This window comes from Platalea leucorodia (genome assembly GCF_965183815.1).
Source record: "Platalea leucorodia genome assembly, chromosome: 16".
NCBI lineage: Eukaryota > Metazoa > Chordata > Aves > Pelecaniformes > Threskiornithidae > Platalea > Platalea leucorodia.
The window spans coordinates 1,148,980-1,173,889 of NC_138838.1; the positions used below are offsets into that span (position 1 = coordinate 1,148,980).

Sequence of the window (24,910 nt, forward strand, 5' to 3'; positions counted from 1 at the left end):
TGCAGCTCCATGATGAATCCATGCATCACTCAGTTTTTACAAGGCACAGATTAGCTTTGGATAGCTACTTATGAGCAAATACATAGCTGGAAATTTTTGTAATGCCAGGAGAAGAGTTTCTACAAGCAAACGTGTACTGACTCATGAAGATTTCCGTGGCATCCAGACAGCCCCGACAGTAACGTAATGTGACAGGCTAGCATGGCTTGTGCTATAGGACTTGCATCTAAGGGGGTAGTGCACAGTACAGCCAGGTGAACTGTGGGCCGGAAAATAAATCCGTTTACCAATGTAAATCACATTAAAAACTGAGGTGGGAAGGGACTCCTGGAGGTCTGCTGTCCAACCAGCTACGCAGAGTGGGGAACACCAAAACCAGATTAGCTTGCTCAGGGTCTTCTCTAGGCAAGTTTGGAGAATGTCCAAGGATGGAGATCCCGCTAGGTCTCTGGTCCCTCTGTCCGCATTGCACAACTATAATGGGGAATAACATTTTTCTTTGTCTAATGGGAATTTCCCTTGTTGCAGCCTGTGTCTATTATCTCTTATCCTTTCACTGTCTGCCTCTGAGAAGCGTCTGGCCTCATAGCTGCTCATTAGGAAGTTGAAGACTGAAAAGAAATCACCCCCTCTGCCTTTCTTTTCTCTGGACTGAGCAAATCCAGCTTCCTCAGCCTTCCTTTGTACATCATGTGCTCCAGCCCACTGACCACCGTGGTAGGCCTCCACTCAACGAATTGTAGTCATCACTGGGAGAAGGTCCTGAGCAAGATAGACTCAGGATGCAAAAAAATTGGAGAGCAAGAACAAGCAGTCATTCCAACACCCCCATTTCTTTCTGTGTAGGTTGGAAGCTTTGAAAGGAGGGTCCAAAACATGTTTTTGATGGTAAACCTTACTGAAGCACAGTGTATATGAAACTGCCTAAGTTGGTTTGATTGGGAGTCAGTCTCTGAATAACTCGTTTTGCTTTGCTTTGTGATATTGAGTGATCTGTACAGATCTGGGACATCTTTTCATGAAGTTCTTTTATTGCTGAACTCCATCTCACTGAAAAGGCTTCATGCAAACCAAATTGAGCAAATGACAGCAATCATCAGGCCCAAACATTTCAGGCAGTAAAAGCATACGCACAGTAAAAACAAAAGTCAATCCCAGCAGCTTCCCAAGTCGGGACTTCTGGGGAATCTTCAATGTTCAGCATTAAAAGTCACCAGATGCTTCTTCTACAGCAATGTGTTAACAAAAGAGAAAAGGATATGCCATAGTTCCCTGTTATCTTGTGTGATTTATTTCCATAGGTTAAGCTGGAAAAGAGGGACCAATAATTCTGGTACTAGTCCTGATTGCTCTAAAGACCTCCTGGGATCCCTTCTTGACTATGAGATCCTAAAAGTCTCACTTTCTCTGGCACCATGAAGTGGTGCACCATGGAATTTATGGTTGTACCCTGACACATTTCAAGCTGGTGATCCCATAGCCCTGCGGAGAATGTAATGAACCATCCTCATGGAAGGTGGGAGCTGACTACAGATGGAGTTGTCTGAGCTCTTAACGATTGCTGTTAGCTGCAGAGATTTGTTCCCCCTGACGGCCTGGATATCATCATAAGAGCATGGCAGGGCCTGACCATCAGAGCAAAGGATGTTTTGTTAGGAAAAGGCATGGCCCTAAGGCACTGAAGCAGCTCACCTTTCCCAGGGGACAGCCACTCTTGCCTACATCTACTTCCCAGGGATTTCAGAGAGCATTTTGGAAGAAAAGCATTAAACCTCAAGAACTTTACAAATCCCGAAGGCAGCTGAGGGAAATACTGTAAATATAGGCAAAAACTTTCCTAGCAGAAGTCAGACTCCAGAGTCTCTTCCATAAAGTGAGAATCTCTACCTAAGTGCAGAGCTGCTTTTGGTCTGCCCAGGATGTGCTGACAGCCTGCTCAGAGCTGTGCAAAAGACAGACCAACTGCCTAGACAGAAAGACTAGCCTCCCCGATCCGGGTGTCGCAGAAAAGCATGGGCATCAACCGCAAAGAGCTAAACTGAGAAGTCAGTTTAGAATCAGAATCAGAAAAATCCCAGAGCAGTGCACTTAGCTTGGTCTTGCAATGCTGATGCCGGAAAATCTGTGTGCTGGAGGAGCTACTCACAGTAGACCTGATGAAATGGAGTATCTAAACATGTGCTGGATATGTACCTGGCACATATGTTCAGACCTATGTTAGGCAGCTCTGTTTTAGAGCCTCGGGGCTCTAAATCTGTGAGATTCACATGTTTTCAGGCAGGTACTCTCTGCTGTTTGAAGCTTAGACCTTGCTCTGTAACTTCCTTGGTCCTCTTCGACTTCCAGGCTCTGAGGTCCAGCTTTGGGATCTGTCTGCAGCTCACAAAGCCAGAAGGGTATCTGTGAGCCCAGAAGATATGTCTTGGTACTTTAGAGATGCGGACGTTGTCACATATTATTCATGACAAGGAGATTTTGGCCAGTGAAGCATGTTGCCGAGGAGCGAAAACCCCTCTGTTCTCCCAGCAAAACCTGCAGGAGAAAGAAGACACAACAGATTTTTGCCTTTTGGCTTCTTCACATTCAAGACTCCTGCAACATTATTTCCCATTAACACCAATAACACACTTCTTTTGCCAAGAACAAATTTAAATTTCTGTTATGCAAATCAAGAGCCCTGACTCACCAGCTGGATAATTTAACTTGCTTTTCTGCCATGGACATATAATAAAAATACAATTGAATTAAAGCCTTGCCCTGTCTTCCCTCAAATGAGGCACAGGCACCCTATTTCAAACAGAAAAGTCTGCACATACTGTACGCAGACTGTGGTTACATCCACATGATTGCCATGCTGGAACCAGCCCTATAATTACTCTCTTTAGAAAAAAAAAGGATTCTTGTATCATAGAGTCATAGAATCATAGAATCGTTAAGGTTGGAAAAGACCCTTAAGATCATCGAGTCCAACCGTTAACCCAGCACTGCCAAGTCCATCTATACCATGTCCTCGAGCACCACGTCTATCCGTCCTTTAAATACCTCCAGGGATGGAGACTCAACCACTGCCCTGGGCAGCCTGTTCCAATGCTTGACCACCCTTTCGGTGAAGAATTTTTTCCTAATATCCAACCTAAACCTCCCCTGGCGCAGCTTGAGGCCGTTTCCTCTCGTCCTGTCACTCGTTACTGGGGAGAAGAGACCGACCCCCACCTCACTACAGCCTCCTTTCAGGCAGTTGTAGAGAGCAATAAGGTCTCCCCTCAGCCTCCTCTTCTCCAGACTAAACAACCCCAGCTCCCTCAGCCGCTCCTCACCAGCCTTGTGCTCCAGACCCTTCACCAACTTCGTTGCCCTTCTCTGGCCACGCTCCAGCCCCTCCATGTCCTTCTTGGGGTGAGGGGCCCAAAACTGAGCACAGTACTCGAGGTGCGGCCTCACCAGTGGCCAGGACAGGAGGACGATCCCTTCCCTGGTCCTGCTGGCCACACTATTCTTGGTACAGGCCAGGATGCCATTGGCCCTCTTGGCCACCTGAGCACCCTGCTGGCTCATGTTCAGGCGGCTGTCAACCAACACCCCCAGGTCCTTTTCCACCAGGCAGCTCTCCAGCCACTCCTCCCCCAGCCTGTAGCGTTGCATGGGGTTGTTGTGACCAAAGTGCAGGACCCGGCACTGAGCCTTGTTGAATCTCATGCAGTTGGCCCTGGCCCATCGATCCAGCCTGTCCAGGTCCCTCTGCAGGGCCTTCCTACCCTCCAGCAGATCGACACTTCCACCCAACTTGGTGTCATCTGCAAACTTACTGAGGGTGCACTCCATCCCCTCATCCACATCATCAATGAAGATGTTGAACAGGACCGGGCCCAGTACTGAGCCCTGGGGAACACCACTCGTGACCGGCCGCCAGCTGGATTTGATTCCATTCACCACCACCACTCTCTGGGTTCGGCCGTCCAGCCAGTTTTTAACCCAGTGCAGAGTGCACTTATCCAAGCCGTGAACAGCCAGCTTCTCCAGGAGAATGCTGTGGGAGACTGTGTCAAAGGCCTTACTAAAGTCCAAGTAGACAACATCCACAGCCTTCCCCTCATCCACTAAGTGGGTCACCTTGTCATAGAAGGAGACCAGGTTAGTGAAACAGGACCTGCCTTTCATAGACCCATGCTGGCTGGGCCTGATCCCTCGGTTGTCCCGCACTTGCTGCATAATGGCACTCAAGATGACCTGCTCCATGACCTTCCCCGGCACCGAGGTCAGGCTGACAGGCCTGTAGTTCCCAGGATCCTCCTTCCGACCCTTCTTGTAGAGGGGCGTTACATTTGCTAGTTTCCTATTATCCGGGACCTCCCCGGTTGACCAGGACTGCTGATAAATGATGGAGAGTGGCTTGGCCAGCTCCTCTGCCAGCTCCCTCATTATCCTTGGGTGGATCCCATCTGGGCCCATGGACTTGTGCGCATCCAGGTGGAGGAGCAGGTCAGTGACTGCCACCTCTTCAACAACTGGGACTTCACTCTGTGTCCTATCTCTGTCTCCCAGCTCAGGGGCCTGAAAAACCCGAGGATGACCAGCTTGACTATTGAAGACTGAGGCAAAGAACGCATTAAGTACCTCTGCCTTCTCCTCATCCTTCGTGGCAAGGTTACCTTCTGTATCCAACCAAGGAGGGAGATTCTCCCTGGCCCTCCTTTTGTCACTGATATATTTATAAAAACTTTTTTTGTTGTCTTTAACGGCGGTGGCCAGTTTAAGTTCCAGCTGCGCCTTCGCCTTTCTGATCTTCTCCCTGCATACCCTCACAACATCCTTGTAATCCCCCTGAGTCGCCTGCCCCTTCTTCCGAAGGCGGTAAGCTCTCCTTTTTTTCCTGAGTTCTAGCCAAAGCTCTCTGTTCAGCCAGGCCGGTCTTCTCCCCCGCCTGCTCGACTTGTGGCACGTGTATCCTGCCATAAGAACAGGATTTCTGGATGTGCAGTAGACTGTTTGCCTTTAAGCTCCCAATACTGGGTTTTGAGCTCATAGGAAGTCTTTCTAGGCAGAAAAGTTTCCCAGAAACACTGGTCATGATCCCATTTTCAGGCAATATTTCTAGAAAGTACAGGGACCTTGCTTCGGAAATGCAGCTTAAAATGGGGCACATAACTCACTTCTGCACCTGATGCCCCTGAGCAACTTCAAGGAGGAGGAGCAGTTCAGGTGTGTTGAAAGCACAACACTGCTTGAATGATTTTGGCTAGCAAGCAAACCCCAACCCACCCATATCCTGGTGCAAGGAAGCCCAAACGCTTCTGTGTGTCAGACCACAGGGTTCCAACTCAGAACTGGGGTGGAAAGGAGAAATAGTGAAAAATCCTCTCGAAGGCCCCTGCGAAGTGCATAAGACACTGAGATGGTGCAAAGCTATGTATTGCAAACTCAGGAGATGGTAAGGTGGACAGATGTTTGGCTTTTGCAGGACACAGCAGCCAGAAGAAGCAGTCCCACAGATAGGGGACAGGGATGCCGCCGGTGCCGGGGAAGCAGCTTGGGCTGAGCTGGGACTTAACCAAGAGAGAACAATTAATCTCTTCCACTCCCTGCAAAGCCTGAAAGTGTGCTAGTCCTTCAGCAACATCCCTTGGTCTGCAGGCAAATTTTCAAAACTACCCAAAGCATGAGCCACCACATCAACAGATGTCAGTGCCAGCCATTTAGGCTGATTAAACCTGACACCTTTTTTTCTAATTGGTGAAGTCAATCCATCTAGATCCTGGTTTTCCCACCATTAGAGCTGTACCTGTTTTTCTTGTTAAGGTATTTACATGTTGCCCTGTGCTGGAGTGAGCTGCTGTTTGAACACACAGTAATATGGGCCTCCTTGAAACCACTTATCTGAAGGAGGAAAAGAGCTCAGACATTCATGCTGGGTGTGACCCATCGGCATGGAGAAGGGCAATCCAATTTGCACAAGTAGTGATTGGCAGTGAACGGGCTGAGAGTGAAAACACTTGGCTGGGAAGGGATCTTAGCCTAGAATCTCAGCTGTCATCTAGACAGGGAATAAGAACATCCCCAGAAAGGGAAAGAAACATTTGGAGGAGTAATGAAAAAAAAAAAAAAAGCAACAAACAACTCGAACAGTTTCCAAATCTGCTTAAAGAAATCCGCATGAACTCCAGTCTCCTTCTGTCCTTTGGGGTCTGAATACCTCTCTTACCTGTCCCCATCACGAACGTTCCTGAACTGGGTGCCAGTGAGACAAGCCATGAGAGGCCCCGCTCTGCCTCCGTTCACAAAGGGCTCTGCAAGTGCCCCGATCCAAACATCCATGTTCTTTGGTGTCCCATGCAGCTGTATGAACTTCTTCACCGGACCATGATTCCTCAACACTTGAGCAAGTGTCTTCAATCCGGAAGGTGGTGAGAACCCACAGAATTGTTTCCAGGAGCTATAACCTGCATGTAGTTGAGTATCAGAGCAGAGAGATCAGTAATGTGTTTCCCCCTCCTGGAAAGATTTCTTCCTCTCTTTCCCAAAACCGAGGCACAGGTAGGGTCCCAAATATGTTTAAAACATTTTTCTAAATTTTTCTATATTTTTGTTAACGCCACGGACTTTCCACTCCTCCAGAGCCAGTTCATCCTGCCTGGCATTTCAATGCTCTTTATGGAAGGGCCATGTCTTTGCAAGTGATCTCTGCTGGTGGGAGCTGCTCCACCACCTTCCAGCGCCATTTTGCTGTTCCAGCAGGTGCCTGTGCACAGGCCCCAGAGCCACGGTGTCTGAAACAACCTCTTGGTGATGTGACCAAGGAACTACGGGAGACCCACGCCCTGATGAAGCTGCAGCAGAGAGCCAGAGGAGCAACCCCAGAGCATTTCAAATAGCAAAGGAGACCTATGCTCAGGCACCTGATTCTGCGTGTGCTGTGACTGCTCCTAACCCTGTGCTGTTGGTGCTCAGATGAAGGGTCTGGGCGTGCCTAATGGCTGCCTCATCTTCCCTGTGACCCAGGAACCCTAAGGGAGCTCAGGGAGCATAGTCTCAGATCCCTTCAGATAGAGCCACAGGAGAGAGGGCCTCACAAAACTCGTCGGTGTTGCCTTCACTGAAGGCGAATGTGGACAAGGTGTGGATGCTACCTCTTTCTGTACAACAGGATAGTGGCCAAGTACTTCCCCACAGCTGGTCTCCCTTGTGTCCTTGTCTAGCCACAGGCACAAGCCATCCCACACTGCAAAGAGAGCTCTACATAGCCCAGGTTACTTCAGGTGGGAGAGGGCTACCGGACTTTGCCAGCTGGACTGATTTTTCTGTACTGCAAACAGCTGAAAATCCACTGGATCACATTCTGCATCTTGGTGGACAGCGCCATTTGTGACTCAGTTACCCAGCAAAGGGCAATTTATGACTCAGTGTCTTATCAAATGACCACTTAAGTAGAGGAAAACTCTATGGAGCACTAATGGAGCGTCCTCCTACCTGCCAACTCAGCGAACTGTTAGGTGCAGAGATGAGATGCTGCAGCATGCATCTCTGCTGTGAGCAGGATGACTAAGAACTGGGGAGAATTCAGAGAAAACGATACAGCATACAGTGCCTGGATGACGCCACTATCAAACACTTCAAGGAGACTGAGAATTTGCTTTCTCAGAGAAAGAAGTGGGAAGCTTTTTGATCTTGCTATACCGTCATCACCTTCATAGGTTGTCTAACATCAAGGAGTACAGTAGCACTTGGGGGTGGGCTGAGACCCAAAGGCCAGGAGCTAAAGACAAGTTCACACCAGAAATACATGACGGTTCCACTGCAGCAGATCAGCAGTCAAAGCTGTAAATTCACAATTTGTGGTTCAGGTCGGGTTCTGCACAATAATGTTCCTACATAAAGCACGGAAAAATCACAACCTTCTGTTGCAGCAAAGGCAGAGCAATCCTCTGACCTGACCATGCACCTGGATGTATTGCAAAGCCTCTGTCTGGGCTTAAAACCTGTGAACCCAGCACGCTTTTCATCACAGTTTCAAAGTGAGCCCTATAGCATCTCCCAGGACGTCACCGACACAGCAGCTCCAGGCGCTTATATCAGCCTAATAACGCTGTTAGGCAACAACAGACCCATGAGCCTGTTATAAAGTCCTATCAACAGTCTATTTCTCAAGACCATCTTGCAATGCCATTACACTGTTTTGGCATCTTGCAGATGGGGTGGTGGGAGTCATGCTTTTATTCCTGGGACACAGTCTTTATAGAGAAATTACAACGAGATTTTCCTCACATATTGCGATCGGTTCTTCCAGACGTGTGGCTGGGCTGGACTGCTACAGATGCTTGGAGAGAAGCCACAGGGAACTTCTGGCCCTAATTCCACTCCTGCAAAGTTGTTGCTGAGCTACTTTTCCAATTTTGCCATTTGAACAGCAATACAAGTGAGTCAAGTTACCGAACAAGTGTTCTTGACTCCGGTCTGTGCAATGCCCCATGTTCTTCTGGCCATGTGTCTCCACGTGTCTCCTCCAGCTCCAGCCAGCGTCTGACTTCATTGCTCAACCTCCCATTCACTTACCTATGGTTGTACAGAAATGATGAAAAGGCTTGGGAAAGAGTAATTTCAGCCAAGCATGGGCTGGAGCTGTTTCTCAATGTTCAATTACAAGAGTGCCTGATTTCCACTTGTTTTTCTTTGGAAGCTCTGCTCCCACAGCCAACTTACCCGGGAGGCCATGCTCTCTGCTATGCTGCATGTGAAGCGCAGGTAAATCAAACCCAATCCTTTCAACCTGCTCAAACATCTGATCCCGGAGCTCATCCACGGCCGTTTGCTTCTGTGCCATCAGCTTGGCCTGATTAGCCATCGGGCTCCAGAGAAAGGGGTCAATACCACCTGCAATGGTTACACAGGGACTTGTGAGCAGCGCAGGGTGGCAAGCGTGTGCGTAAGAGGCTCAGGAGTGCTGAACGCAGCTTATGTTTAATTATAAGCTTCTACTACAAGAGAATCAATTTTTCTGCACTTAAAGAATTAAAAAGAAAATACTTTGAATAACGTTCTTAGAGTCTACAGCAATTAAGCAATCAGATTGCACGCTTCGTAGTAAGATGGGCTGCATTAGACTGCAGAGAACAGCTATGTTGGGAAAAACTCTGGCTGGTAGTAAAGGTCATTTAATACATTTAATGCAAACTGCTTTTAAGTTTGGCTGAAGCAGGAGCTCATCCAGAGAGGGCAGAAAAGGATGAATGAAATAAACCTGCATTGCAGAGGTGCAAGAAAGGCTTTACCTTCTTTAATGATCCTCCAGACAGCAAAGAAAGTGCTTCTGTGTTGAATTTTGGGACCTATGGGCTTGTAATTTTGATTTAAGCAGTCAACAGCTGGGGGAACTGAAGCATGAGCAAAACAAAAAGCCACGGTGAAGACACTGGATATTCGAGGATCCACAGATTCATTGTAGCCCCGGTAGCGAGGAATCAGTCTCCAGAAACTGGTTCCCAACAGAAGAGGCAGGTAGTCTCTGGAGGTTATAATCCAGGGGAAACAAGGGAAGTGTGAATCGTTAATTGCTTGGCCATCAGTTTCTTTGGAAGCAAAGTTATTGTTCGTGTCTCAAACTACAGGAGTGGTCACACTGAACTTTGTTGATGGGATTTATGTAGGAGATTTTGCTAGCACAGATGTGGAGCAGAGAGACTCCCTGGGGCCAACCTTTCTTTCACCACATCAGACCTTCACCCAGCTGCTCTGGCAGTCTGGTGAGGATCCTTTCTGGCACTGTCCGGTGCATTTTTGTTCCTTCAGCTCTATGGCCTTGGATCAAAGCCTCTTCTTGCACCTGGCCATTGTACCATGCCACAGGCAGTGCAGCTGCAGGCACAGACACAGGCACTGCAGGCAACTGCCTGGGCTCCTGGTTTCTCCAGCCATGCATGGTGGAATCTCTACACTCTCTAGCAGTGATGAGATTTGCATGAACATGCAGTGATTTGCATGAAAATAACTGCTCCAGGAACATCAGGAAGCACAGACACTGCTCGTGCCTGACCAATGCTCATCCTCTGCCTGTGCACCAGGATCCTCTGCCCGTTGGCGCTGAGGACTTGGCACTCGGGTGTCCCCACACATGCTCCTCCCTGCCTCAACAGCTTGGCAGGTCAGAACACGATGAAAGCCTGCCAAATCCTCCTAAATATTCCCTCCTTGTCCTATAGGTAGAGGCCATTCCCATGAGCCAGGTAGAACTGCATTTCTTCCTCCCTCCCACCCTACGTTGCTTCAGATGACAAAGTCAACAGTGTTGGCACGGATGATATCACCACCCACGGGCAGCTGTGTGAGTCCTCCCATAGTAGAGGTTTCCAACCCTGGTCTCATGTCTCTTTGGGATATTGAGGAGGCTGCACAATATAATTTAAAAAAATCAAATTCTCTGTCAGTAGGTGAAAATGTCTTAATTGTCTGAAAATTGTAAGAACATGAAACCATCGATCTAAACATGATGGTGGAGACAATGCTTTTAGTACAATTGTTTGAGTCTCTCCACATTGGCTTACCCAACAGGTTTATTCAACAATGCTATAATATTTAAATTGACAGTTTTAAAAACTTAAACTTTTTTATATTCCTGCTGTTTTTTTGTTTGTTTGTTGAGCCAACTCAGGTTGAGAAGACAGGTTTCCAATTAGGTATGACTAAGGACTGCCTTTGGAAATCCCATGTCTTCTGCTCTCATAGGAGCCAGCCTTTTCTGTTGGCTGTGAAACCTCATCTGGCTTTGAAGCTGGTCCTGCTCCAAAGCGGAGGTTGGACAAAAGACCTTGAGAGGTCCCTTAGAATCATAGAATCATTAAGGTTGGAAAAGACCCTTAAGATCATTGAGTCCAACCATTAACCTATCACTGCCAAGTCCACCACTAAACCATGTCCTTGAGCACCACGTCTACCCGTCTTTTAAATACCTCCAAGGATGGAGACTCAACCACTTCCCTGGGCAGCCTGTTCCAATGCCTGACTGCCCTTTTGGTGAAGAAGTTTTTTCTAATATCCAACCTAGACCTCCCCTGGTGCAGCTTGAGGCCGTTTCCTCTCGTCCTATCACTCATTACCAGGGAGAAGAGACCGACCCCCACCTTGCTACAACCTCCTTTCAGGTAGCTGTACAGAGCAATAAGGTCTCCCCTCAGCCTCCTCTTCTCCAGACTAAACAGCCCCAGCTCCCTCTCCTCACCAGCCTTGTGCTCCAGACCCTTCACCAACTTCGTTGCCCTTCTCTGGCCACGCTCCAGCCCCTCCATGTCCTTCTTGGGGTGAGGGGCCCAACACTGAGCACAGTACTCGAGGTGCGGCCTCACCAGTGGCCAGGACAGGAGGACGATCCCTTCCCTGGTCCTGCTGGCCACACTATTCTTGGTACAGGCCAGGATGCCATTGGCCCTCTTGGCCACCTGAGCACACTGCTGGCTCATGTTCAGGCGGCTGTCAACCCTTTCAAGCACAGAAATATTTCTGTGACCCTAGGATCTCATTCAGAGTGAAGTCTGTAGCGCAGCACAATGCCGAGGGGCTCTTTGCCCCAAAGCAGTAAGGACAGAGGAATGCCATGGCTGGTTGCACCCACCAGCACATGGGGCTTCTTGAGAGGAGGAGACTCACAACCCACAGGAATTTTAATCCAAATCTCCAGTACCATTTTTATCCTGTACCAAACAGTGGTTAGAAAAACTTTTCCTCCGACTTTTCTGTCCCCATGTTTCTCAAACAAAAATATGTAGTTAAAAACCCGTCAAGCAATTTGGAAATTTAACAGTAGAGGGACATCAAAGATTCAGGGGGACCCCTCTGTGCTTGTTATTTCAGGTATCTCTGTGTGATTTTGCTTTGGACGAAAGGGGCTTGTGGAAAGAATTTGGTCATTTGCACCACAAAATACTGTACCCTTTGGACACCCCACACTAACAAAGCCCATCACGTTAATCCTGTGAGACTGCGAGACAAGGCAGCAGAGCCAGGACATAGGACATGGAAGCTGGTACCTGGATCATGGCACCCAGGATCTTTCGTGCCTCCTGCTAGAGCTTCTCTCCCTTCCGTGGGGATTTAGTCTCTTCAGCCCTCTAGCCAGGCGGTTGTGCTCCCGCACAAAGGGCGCGTGCATGCGTGCCGGCTCTAGCATGGCGTTTGCTCGAGAATCACCTAGGAGCATCACAAGTGAGCAGGCTCGTACTGCCAGTGACCTGCTGCTTGGCTGCTTCCCACTGGAAGGAGGCAAATGTCACACTGGGAAGCATGCACAGAGAAATTTTTAAGATGTCTCATTATCTGCATTGTGAAGAAGATGGGTAAGAAACACACAGGAGGAAAAGAAACAAAGATCACGGCCCAGAGGGTTGGAGAACACCACTGAAAAGCCGAATTTCTGCTGAGGCAGCAAAAGCCAAGATGCCACCATGGCTGTGCTCAGCATCACGGAGAGATGGGGAAGGGTTTTTTTCTAATAAGGGCTAGGAGCATTAACTTAAGAACCTAAATACAAGTAGGTGTTCTCCAGGCTCCCATATCAGAGAGACAGTCTCACAGCTCAAGAGAGAAATGAAAATGGGCAGAGGGAAGTCAGGATGGCCAAGAGAGCTCTGAAAGTCAGAAGGCATCCTTCAAACCAGTTCAAACTATGGCCAAAGCAAGATTACAGCCACAATCAAGCTCTCTGGTGAGTAAAAGTAAAAGAAAATGAGTCACAACTTGAAGGAATAAATTACAAACGGCATCACAATGAAATATCAAATCCTTCTTCAAACATCTAGGGCAGGAAACCCAAGAGCAAGCAGGTGATGAGAGTATAAAGAGGCACTCAGAGAAAAGTAAATATGTCGTATTTAGTCTCCTAGTCCCATAGTAAATAGAGGGATTTGCCGTTGCATTCAGCACAGAGCCCTTTTCATTTACTGTCAAAGGCTGTCTGTAAGAGACGGCAGAAGAAGAAACAAAAGCAGCACTGTGAGGTTTCCTCGAGCCGAATGCATCCACCCAGGGCTTCCAACAGAGCTGCAGTAGGAAATCGCTGAACCCTGTTAGGCAACTGCACGCGTGAAATTTTCCCAGTTCTCAGGGACCGGAAAAGTCACAAATAAGACACTGAATTTTCAAAGGAGCTTCTGAGCCAGCCTGAACTGTTCACTATAAATTCATTGATGGCTATGGAATGGCAACTGCCCCAGCAGCCCCTGGCTGCAGAGTCCTGGGGGCTGGGAGCCCACCCCGGGAAACATCCGATAGTCCTGCCTGGTCTGCTCCTCACTGGGCAGATGCCTTTGGCCACAGGTTCTGCGTGGTCCTCACCAAGGAGAGACCTGCACAGAACTGGGGAAGCAGCTGAAGACATGGAACAACGGATTGGACAGATGGAGAGGTGTGAGAGGCTGAAGGAAACATAAAACACCAAGAACTTAAAAGGAGGGCGCTGGAGGATGACACCGAGCAGAGCTCTCCCACCGGCCCCACCACCAGGTCCTGATGGTATCCAAGCACCACGGGGGTGTTGTCCAGAGGAGCTTGGGACAGATATGTAGGAGGCCAAGGGAACAAAAAATCAGCTCCACAGCTGATGAGATCTGTTGTGCCCTCAAGCTTTCTCCAGCAGTGCCATGAGCAGCCCAGTGTGGCCAAAGCCAGCAGGAGTTAGCCAGGAGGTCCTGCTCGCCAAAAGAAAAGAGCCAGGGAGTGAGACACTAATTCACAACGTGTATCAGAAACATCCCTCTCTGGGGTCCCGCAGGCTTGTGGCAACATCCTGGTCCTCACCAGCAGGGGCCAGGGAGAAGGGAGCACTGCTCAGGGCTCCAGGAGGTCAGGTATTTTGTCGGTGTGTGCTGGGGACAGGAGAAGACAGCAAATGGCAGCAGGTGGGAAGGTTGCAGTGGCCGTGCAGTGTTTTGGCTGGAGGGAAGGCATGGCTTTGGGAGGCTGTGCCCAGGAGTTATTTTGGGTTGAAGACATGGTCAAGAGCATACCAAAAGCGTGACAAAGGATAAAGGGAGCAGAAGGATGTCTTGATGGACTGAAGACCTGTGCTGGTGTCCTGGCCGGCGTGCTGCCAGTGCACCCCCAGCCTTCTCAGTGGTGGGGACACATGTAAAAGGTCACCTTGGTCTGTGGCTAGCCTCATTCTCGGTCCAGCTGGGATCTAAGCTCCTCTCACAGTGCAGCAGATGCACTGATGTGCAGCAGCACAGGTTTCATGGAGGTGACCCAGCCCAGCACCAGCACACCTGTACCCATCCTGATGGAAGAGAGACAGCCGCCAAAGGACAAGTATGGACAAGCCACTGCCTTCAGGCCAGTCTGCTATTGCTGTGTTTGCTCGGCTCCACCATGGCACAGGTTCCCAGGTCACCTCCAGCAGCCCCATGTGCTCTCTGGGCCCTACACCAGAGCTGCTGAGCACAGATGGGACAGCTTCACTCCAGGCATATAGTCACAAAGAAGACTTGGAGATGGTGAAGACTTTTCTTCTACCTAGCACAGCCTGTCTCAGTCTTTCTTGATATTTTCCTATGCTCCATTTTCCACTTAAACAAGAAAAACAATTAAAGAAATGAACCAGACCTGCTGTAATTGTTCGCTCTGGATTTCAGGGTTAGGGGTGCCAGCACCCAACTTACCTGCAAGAAAGAAAGGGATTTTAGCTCCCCTGCTGACTATAAGACAGACATCCTTCCACATGCTGTCAAAGGACGTATATGCCTTCCCCCTGTCAGTGAAATACAGGCTAACAGCGAGCAAGCCCAGCTGGCCGGTCCGATCCCTCAGTTTGTTGGCCAAATACTGCTGTACACCGCGCTGCCATTGAGAAAGGAGGTCAGCGTGTTGATCTGATCCCAAATTGCTCTGCTGCTGGTACAAGCAGGAGCTGAGCAGAAGAAAGGAAGGCAACATCTCTCGTGTTTTTAATTCGTGGGTCGTCAGGTGGGATCTGCAGAAAGATAAAAGAATAATTCATCACCAGTTCAGGGGTGCAGAGCCTGCACTGTGATATTACAGCCGTAAGAAAAGCCGGGCAGGAGCCATTTCAAAGACAGTTCCCATGCTAGACAGCATGGAGATCAGTCACAAATCCCAGATATGAAGGGTCAGATTGACAGCAGAGATGCTGTTTTAGGAGTCCAAGGCCCAAATATGCATGAAAGCCTGGAGATGACTAAATTTCCATATTTCCTATGGATACCTAAACTTTTTCCCCTGAAAATACACATATCAGATTGCATCGTTAAAGCTCAGGTGTTCCTGTTGGAGTCTCATGTCCATATCTACATTGTGGACTGTTGTCAGCCAGAACTTGTGACCCTGCCTGCATTCTCAAATGCCTGTGGGGCAAATACTCTGTGATGCTCCATCCCTTCACAGGTTTCCTTGAAAGGAAATACGAGTGCGTGGGAGAGCCAGAGGTGCAGTACATCTTCAAAGGCAGGAGAGCAGGGCTGCAGGGTGGACACGTACATCGTTAGGCATTTACTGGAGTGGAGAATGCAATGAGACTATCGTGCTAATGCCTTAGCCACTCTTGAGAGATCATAGAATCATAGAATCGTCAAGGTTGGAAAAGACCCTTAAGATCATTGAGTCCAACCGTTAACCTATCACTGCCAAGTCCATCTATACCATGTCCTCGAGCACCACGTCTGCCACGTCTGCCCGTCCTTTAAATACCTCCAGGGATGGAGACTCAACCACTGCCCTGGGCAGCCTGTTCCAATGCTTGACCACCCTTTTGGTGAAGAATTTTTTCCTAATATCCAACCTAAACCTCCCCTGGCGCAGCTTGAGGCTGTTCCCTCTCGTCCCATCGCTTGTTCCTGGGGAGCAGAGACCGACCCCCCCGGCTCCAGCCTCCTTTCAGGCCGTTGCAGAGAGCGAGGAGGGCTCCCCTCAGCCTCCTCTTCTCCAGGCTGAGCCCCCCCAGCCGCTCCTCCCCAGCCTTGTGCTCCAGCCCCTGCCCCAGCCTCGCTGCCCTGCTCTGGCCACGCTCCAGCCCCTCCATGGCCGCCTTGGGGTGCGGGGCCCAGCGCTGAGCACAGCACTCGAGGGGTGGCCTCACCAGTGCCCAGCACAGGGGCACTAATGAGCACAGATGCTCATCACTTCCTTGCCCCATGCACTACTGAGCATTTAACCATCAAATGGGCATGGATTTGCTGGGGTATTGACACCCATCAGCTCCTCTCCCTGACACATTTACTATAATCCAGGCATCACCTACGTTGCCCTTGCACCATACCTCCAAAGCAAAGCTGTATCATTGAGGGAGATGGGTAAATGATTTGAAATGGGGGACAGACAGGTTATGACTATGCCTGACATCTGGGGACAGCCCCTGGGGCCCAGCACTGCCACCTTACAGAGGTGGGACGATGTCCCTTGATGGCCAAGGACTGGGAGTGCCACCAGCATCTCCTGGTTGGAAGCTCCGAGTGATGGGTTTCTCCTGCCAGAGCGAATGGAAGATCAGCAAACTATTAGTGCCATTAGGATCATGGCAGGGCCAAGAGCTCGTGGACATGGAGAGAGACAGAAACCTTGGAATGGGACTGCACAGCGATGTACAGTGGTCGGGGAGCTGCTGCAGCCCTATGGGTTTGGTGCTATCAATAAACCTCAGATTTAATAATAATAACAATAATAATAGTAATACACACCAAGCCTCAGCTTCTCCCAGGCAAGAACTCAGGTTGCTGGTGACTCCTTGGGTCATCCAGCCTGAAGAAGGGCCCTCGACCTCAGGCCATGGGTGGAAAACAAAGGGGAAAGCTTAACGTCAGAGAAAAGGGGCAAAGACTTGTGCCTGTTCATTTAATGGTATTACCAGTGAGCTTTAATGGAGATGGAGTGATTTGGATTGTGAGTGTTACTATGCTGTAATTGGACTAAGTGGTTGTTATAGTTGACTGGATCGTTAAAGCCTTAATTAGAGTAATAATATATTTAATTTTGGAGTGCACGTTCTTTGTTCTCTCTCTCTGATGTGTTCTCTGGTTGCCCGTCACACACCGTGGGTGTAACACTGCCTAGGGCCAAGCAATGGAGGGACACGGAGCACAGGGCACAGCTGACCCCACCTTCTCCAGGGCTTCAGGGTCTGGTTCAGGTGTGATGGACCTGTCCTTATCCCAGAGCCCAGATCCCCTTCCGGAACGAAGACACCGCTGTCTGAAAATGGAAGGAGGCAGGTATCTCTCTCCCTACATTTTACACGGATACCTGAAGGCCGAAGCATCCCCTAGGCAGGCAGAGCGGTCTGAACTCCTTCCTCTGCCTGAGGCGTACCCAGGAGATGCTCTGCCTGCCAGGCTCCTGGTAACAGGGGAGGGATGGGGAATGCTCCTCTACTGTCCCTTTTAAAACACTCCACTGTTTAGCACAGCTTCCCTTGCCTCTCACATTACAGTCGTGCCCCTCCATTTGTCCAACCATGGGATGTGCAGAAGGGGCTTTCTCCCAGCCTGTGTGCCAGAGTTCCTCCTGCGCACAATGATGTGGGGCAGGGAAATGGCCAGATCACGCCCCAGCGTGGGTTTTTTGAGACCCTGCAAAGGGCAGAGCCAGACAAAGCCCAGGAGAAAGAAGACAGACACAGCCTGATGACGGAGACCCTGGGCTGGAAAGCAGTCCCCAACACAGAGCTATTCACGTTTTGGCCGAAGAGCTAGTTCATGTACAACACCAAGAACCCTCGACGCAAGACTGTAACTAAAAGCTCCACACATCTAGGAAACAACACTGGGGGGTGTAAAACTCTAAAGGCGGCATGGTACATGGATCATCCTTGGGGACGTGGGTCTCGTTCTACTGATGGAGCACCCATCCATCCATCCTCCTGGTGACACGGCCCCCTCCCCTGTGGGTGCACTCGCTTGGTGATCGTTCGGTAGCGGCAAGAAGTGTCACAATTTATTTTCTTATCCTGCTGGCCACACCCGCTTGCCTTGAAAATCATCCCCAGCTGAGCCGGTGTCAGCAAGCCTGCCAGGTAGCAACAGAGAATAAACATGCAGGAACATACGGGCCCTGCTGGGTTTGCGGTGCCTCCCAGGCTCAGGAGAAAAGTTTTCCTTCTTGTACCCTTGAAATGGTGCCTCATCCCAGTATCATCCAGAAGAACACAAGGGGCTGTCGTTTAAGGTCTTCCTGCTCAAAGCTGTGCTGAGGAGGCTCCCTAAAGCAGCAGCTTGCTTTCTCTGGTTTGGAAAGCATTAAACTCCACAAAGTTGCGGTCGAATCTTATTTATAATTACGTTAGGCCTGTGCAGCAGTGGAATGATTTTCTAGCATTAGCAATCCTTTTTCCTTCCTCTCCCCTCCCTTTTTATCTCCACCATAAATTGCTAACAGCTACAGTCATCCTCGTGGGGTGTTACAAGTTTTTCCCCCTGTGAAGCAGCCACCGGTGTGTGTCACCACTGTTCAGGGCTGCCTGGAGGAGAAACCATCTGGTGGCCGGGCAGCACAAGGGGACGCTGGCTTTGCATTTCCACCACGCACATTTCCCCGTGCGTGGGAGATAAGTGGCCGAGTTCAGCCAGCAAAGCCTTCTTGGCTCTCGCTGCTAGCGCACCACGTCCTGAGGCCCTTGGAGGTTTCCTAGTCACTGCTGCCACCACCAGTTCGGGTCACAGCATGGTTTAAGAAGCCACTGCGGCCTCCTGGGCAGGCGGACGAGAGGTGGTGGCCGGGTGGTCTGGCAAGTCTCTGGAGCGGTGCTGGAGCATCACTCCTGGATGGAGAGGCTGGAGCCGAGCACAGTCAGTCCTGCCTCCCTCTTCCCACTCACGCCGTGCCGGAGCGATGCTGGAGCACCCCATGACGTGTGCCTCGGCCTGCCACTGCTTTGCTGTAATGCTGGGGATCCCCATCTGTGCATCTTTATATGGCAGGAGCCCTCCCTGTGCCTCCCTCAAGTGTTTCTCTTTCTGCCCCTAATTTGCCTTCTGCTCTCAGCAAACTGCTCTTGCTGGGAGGCCAGGACTGCCACCTCATGGAGGACATGGCTCCTTCAAGGCACATGCTGTCCTTTCACATTGCTCTGTTCTCATTCTCTCTTTGTGCCTTTCTCACAGCATCTTGTTCCCGATGCAGAGCAATCTGGCAGTGACTTTGACTATTGCTAGCTGAAATCTGGCAGAAAAACCACTTACCTTGGGGCTGAGCTACCGCGAGTCACATCCTCTGTGCTTGCTCATTCCCTACTCGAGCAAAAGAATATTTTCTAGCAGTCTTCCAAGCTTTGACCCATTGGTACGTTAACCGCTATATTGCAGAAAGAACCAGGGAAGTGCACAAAGCACTTTCATTAACCGATAAAGCCCCAAATAATTTTTTAAGATGGAAAGAGAGCACAGAAAAATAACTCAGCTTTGCCTCGCTGCAGTCATATGGGAGGGATTTGAGTTGTGGCCCATCATAACCGCCTTTCATTGCCTCCTCCCAAGCCCCACAACGCCCCAGTGGCCAAGCCCCGTGTCTTCCCCCTCTGCCTTCCTCCCAGTAAAGCGAGATCCCCACCCGTGACATTGAAGTCCCCCCTCACAGCCCGTCGCAGCTTCTCCTTGAGGAGGGTCAGGGTGGTTTCCATGCAATCTGCAGCCCGATGGCAGCCCGAGTCCCCGCCACTGGCTGTTTGAGGTGCTCCTTTATGCTGCAAGGGAGAATAAAACAAAATCTGCAGGACTGCAATGGGGCAAAGCCAAGAGCCCTGCAGGATACGCACCTGAGCGTCGGACACCCCGGCGCTACTGGCATGTCTCCAGTCATTGCGACTGCAAATTGAATTTGAAATTTGAAATCTAGAATTGCAAACAAAGGCAGAATCATCTACCTCCCTGCACGGTAGCTGGAAGAGACCAGGGCTGCTCCTGCCACCCTGGGCAGGGACCAGAGTTGCAGGAAGGGAATCTCTTAAATCGCCCAGCTCCACCCGCCAGAAGACAAATCTTGGGTCTTTCCATCCTTGAGGCAACCAAACCTCACTCAACCGTTACCCAGCTCATCAGTGTCTGCAGGTGCCCGTCTCCATGCAGAGAGGTCTCCGAGGCACCCTGTCTTAATGCTGCTGGAGCCTCCTCTCGGACGGAGGGGTCCCTAAGCCAGCAAGGGGTTTCAGAGGATGGCTACTGAAGGAGGCTACGTATGGGCTGGTGGGAAGCCGAACACTCCCAAACCACGGTGGCAAAAGCTGGGCTTTCCTGTCAGATCCCACAAAATGTCCTCACTGCAGCCTACAGTGGTTTGCTCCCTCCGTAGGAGGGAACCACTAGAAATCAGCAGGAGCCTGTGCGGGCTCCAGTCTTCCCCAGAGTATCCCTGCAGAACGAAACAGAGCCAAGCAATACTGAGCTGGGAGGAATGGCCTGTATGGAGGAGGACAGAGTTACAGCTCTTAGTCACCCAACAGACCGGAGACGTGGTGTAAAAACAGGGTAAAGGCAGGTGAAATGCTGGATTGCAGCCCACTGTCCTCCCGGAGGACCTCGCGCCCTTGCCCGCTCTGCCGGAGCAAGGAGGGAAAGCCGGTGATGCCGCAGCGCAGGCAGCGCGTGCCAGCAGCCGAGCCCAGCCCCGGCGCTCGCCAGTCGCGCGTGTGCTCGTAGGCTGCATCCGCCGGCTGCTTGGCCCCGTCCGCGCTGCTCGGGAGGGAGGCGTCCGACAGCTCCTCCGGCAGATCTCAGTGAGGGAAAGGAAAGAGCCGAGGCGAGAGCGCCGTCTCCCAACCGGCAGCGACTCCGTGCTGCAGTGGGGTTCTCTTCGTGCCTCCAGCACCCAGGGATATCAGCACAGCAGTGCTGGAAGTAATTGCTGCTGCTTGCTATCTAGAGAGAGAGCTGTATATATATATTCCTCAGGGGAGTCTGAGAGAGTCCCTCCCGGGCACGAGAAGGGTATCTCCGTCAGTGGAGGCCTCAATTAGCCACCGTGCGAGATGTAGGCATCATCCCTCCTGCCATTTCACAGGAGAGCAGTTGATATTTCTTCAAGACATTTGGCAACTCCAATTAACGTGATTCATCTTATTTCTATGCCTCCAGCCGTAGTTGCCTTCAGAGAGCCTGCACAGATACCGCTGGCTGCCATGACAAGCATTAAGAGCCCCGCATTAAGAGCTCTCTTCTGCTGTTTTTTCTCATCACTGTCTTTACCCCCCCACACACACTTTTTATCCTAGGTTGGTTATAGCCACGTTGCCAATACGCCTATGGTGAGTTTGGGTCCTTCCCCATGGCACCAACTGGCCAAACCTCACCTATATCCCCCTACACCTCAAGGCAGAAGGATACACAGCCCCATCTCCCTGCTGCTTTCTGTCCTGCAACCCCCTGCCACCCTCGCTGCTCCCCCTCCTGCTCAGGGGAACTCCCAAAAATTAATTATGTCCCCATCATCTGCTGGCTGCGGGTCACAGAGCAGGAGGGGACAGTCCCTGGTGGGCGTCTCTGAGCGAGAGCGTTTTCCTACAGCTTCTAGGGAAGATGAAAACTTCAGAACTCAGCATGAAGGGGAAAAATATCTCCAAATTCTCCCCAGATTCTTTAAAATATCTTCCCTGATCAACCCAGACTTCACCTCTTTGACAACTTTGGTGAGAAAAATTATTGCCTGGGCTACCATTTGAGACAAATTAAAGGTCAGGCATGTGCTTTCCATAAGAATTTTACATTGTAAATTAACAGGCAGAGGTTTCTCTCTGTTTTGGAGCAGCGATTCAGGGCTGGAAGAGAGCTGAGTGACTGCCCCATCCCCAGACTGCACAGCCCCTGGTAGCTCCAGTTCACCAAACGCCGCAGCAGCTGAAGCGAGGTCACTTCAGAAAGAGACACGAATTCACTCCTCACTTCGAGAGCAGGAACCAGCTCCCTCAAGAAGAGGGGAGCTCCATTTCCAGCCTCCATAAAAAACAGCATGAACGCAGGAAGGGAGCTGCCCACCGCCGGCCCCGTGGCCCCCGGGGCTGAACCGCGCTCGCCCGGGAGCGGCTGCGCTCGCTGCTTTGCACAGCGTGCAAGGAGGGAGACCCTTGTACCGTGGGGATGGAGCGGTTCTCCTTCAACATGATTTTAAGAAATCTGATAGGACGTTAACTGATGAAAATGTGAAACAGCCAGGATTGCTGCCACAGTAGATTCAAACTGACTGCGCTCCTTCTGACACCTCCTCAGGACTTCGCTGCTTACAATAGAATAATTCAGGCTCTTCTAGACTCAACTTTATTTTTCCTACTCAGAAAAACCTCTGATCTGCAAAACCTGAGAAAAGGACAATACCATAGGAAGAAGATACGGATGCCTGGCATGGGCTGAGGATCACCAGCAACTCCAGGAAAATTTCTGCCTTCACCCCTGCAAAGAAATGCAAGAAGCGAAGAACACCAAGAACCCGTGGATCTCGCCATGCGCTGGAAGGGTCAGCGCCGACGTCGCTGATGGCGCGTGGTGGCTCACGAGGTGCCCCCTTCCCAATGCAACGCTCCCCGGGAGCGAGCGCGCTGCCTGGCAGGTCCTTGCAGTGGCACATGGGAAGGGAGCTGCCGCCTGCCCTGGGGACCTCAGGCGCTGGTGGGGATGCGCTGCTTTGGGACTACGGGGGCAACAAGAAAGGGAGCGGGGGACAGAGCCCACAGCCAGCGTTGCAGGCAGGCAGCTTGCCGGGGAGCCCGGGCAGCAGCACTGAATGCGCAGGGAGAGCTGGTGCATGGGGTGAGAAGAGCTGGAGGGGAAAGGGATCAGCCAGGGCAGCATGGGAGGTCCTCTACGCATAGGCATTTGGGGTGTTTTTGCCCAGAGCTGACCCACTCACCTCCCAAAGGCTGCTCCGAAGCAACCAGCTCTATCAGAATGAGCCCAGAGCTGTGGGCTGTGCCTGCTGCACATTGCTTAGCACCCACCGTGGAGCTGCTGGCAAAGGTAGCCCAAAATGCCGAGCTACACCCATTCCCTGTGGCGAAGCCCTCGGTGACAGCAGCAGTGTGGGCCAGCCACATCCTCACTGTGCTCCAGCTGTGCTCGGTGCTGGGCGGAGAGCGGCTCTGCCAGCCCTGGAGCCAGGTGGGGGAAGCCGTCACACAAGCAGCGGGAAGCGCAGACCTCAGCTGGATGCTCCAAACGCAGCCCCAGCCCCGCAGTCGCCCACCCGCGGTGCAGAAACAAGCGCTCCACAAAAGCAAAAGCAGGCGTGCGAGGGGCCAGGCTCTCACCTGCGATCTGCTGCTGTCCTCACCACGGCCCCCTCCGCGCCTGCGCTTTTACCTGCAGCAGGGTGTTATCTGCAGCGGGCGCCCCAGCGGGGCTGACCCACGGGGCTCGGAAACTCCCCCACGGGTGCATGAGGCCGAGGCAGCGCGGCACCCACCTCCCACCCCAGCTCCCTCGCAGGGAGGCTGCTGGGCACCCACCTGGATACACAGCCTGATGCTCAAGCAGAGCTTCCCCAGTTTTTTCGGTGGGGGGAGATGTAAGGCAGCACTTTGCCATGGTTTGAGAGTCTTGACTCCTTCTGGGGATGCCTTACAGGGACAGGGTTCCTTCCCCCAGGGTGCTTTTCATCCTTTGCTGCTCTTAAAGGCCAAAAAAGACGTCTTCATATCCACCTACGGAGGCACCAGCTGTGAAGGGTGTCTGCTCAGCACTCCCCATCTCACCTCCCTAACCCGCCCTGCCCCGTGTCCCTGTTGTGGTCTGGAAGGGTCCACGAATGAATACTGCTCCTTGTGCGCGTCCCTGCCTAGACAGAAGCAGCAGGATGAGGCACCTGGATGATGGTTTGAACAGGGCTTCACCACCCTCCAGCTGCTGAGCTGGAGCACGGGGCAGCTCAGGGAGGGTCTCGCCCAAGCTGCCGTTGTACGGGGAGCTCATCTGGCAAAGCATCACCCCTTCCCCTGGCCAAAGCCCCTCTCCCTGAGCGCAAACCTAGCTGACGGGGAAAATCCCTGCCGTGTTACAGCTGTAACAGCAGCGGGATGCTGCTGGATCAGGCGGGTGATGTGCTTGAACAAGCTGGCGTACAGAGAAGCGAAGGAGCTGCTCACCAGCGCTGCTCCTCACCCCACTCCCAATTATGCGTTGCAATTGTGGTTTTCCTTCTGTGACAGAAACTCCTTGGTTTAGCAGCACAGGCTGAGAGCACCCAAGTCCCTGCTGGTGCTCCCCTGGGGTAGGTTAAATGAACGTCTATTAGCTGAACTATTAGGAACCGCAGTGGTTGTACAGTGCCTCTAGCAGCGACTCTGCAGGTGTCCTCGTCCCCGGAGCTGGGCTACTTGCAGGTGGAGCTGTATCTTTTGATGTCTTGGTCCTTCAAGGCTTTTAAAGAAAATCTGCAAAGCAAATTGCAAATCTTGCAGTGAGTCAGAGGTGAGGCTGCACCTGGAGCACGTGTCCTGTTTGCAGACCCCCAGGCCAAGGCAGGTTTTGACAAACTGGAGGGAAGCCACCTAGAGCCCAGGACATAGGAGAAAGATGGGTTCCGTCAGGCTGGAGGGGAGAAGGCTCAGGAGCCTCACCGTTGGCTTCAGCTGCCTCATAGGAGGACAAGCTTGCAGATAGAGCCCGAGCCTTTTCCAAAGTGCACAGTGAAAGGACGAGAGGCAATGGGCACGTGGTGCTGCGCAGAAAATTCCCGTTCGACGTAAGAAAAACACCCACGAGAGTGGTGCAGTGCGGGAACGGGGCCCAGAACAGCGGTGGGATCTGCATCCTTGGTGATAGCGCTGCCTTGAGCAAGACCCTGAGCAACCTCCCCTGGCCTTCGCGGTGGCCCTGCTGTGGGCAGGGGGGACACCGGAGACTCAAGAGGTGCCCCTACACCTTTCTGTGCTCCTGTGAGCTCCGTGTGTTCGAGGCAGAAGCAGAGCATTTACCTGAGCCGCCGCCACCACCAGCTGCTCGCCCAG

General features: G+C 51.4%; 1 pseudogene across 1 annotated transcript; it reads right to left on the reverse strand.

The window, feature by feature from the left end:
* Positions 1 to 1,203: 1,203 nt before the first annotated feature.
* LOC309598021 (myeloperoxidase-like) lies at positions 1,204 to 22,999 on the reverse strand (annotated as a pseudogene). Its single transcript has 12 exons — positions 22,816 to 22,999; positions 22,284 to 22,358; positions 20,508 to 20,688; positions 19,531 to 19,663; positions 17,879 to 17,991; positions 14,637 to 14,947; positions 11,998 to 12,171; positions 9,264 to 9,496; positions 8,695 to 8,865; positions 6,200 to 6,437; positions 2,309 to 2,532; positions 1,204 to 1,226 (listed from the first exon to the last, which is right to left on the reverse strand). The product of its transcript is annotated as a myeloperoxidase-like (transcript).
* Positions 23,000 to 24,910: the final 1,911 nt, after the last annotated feature.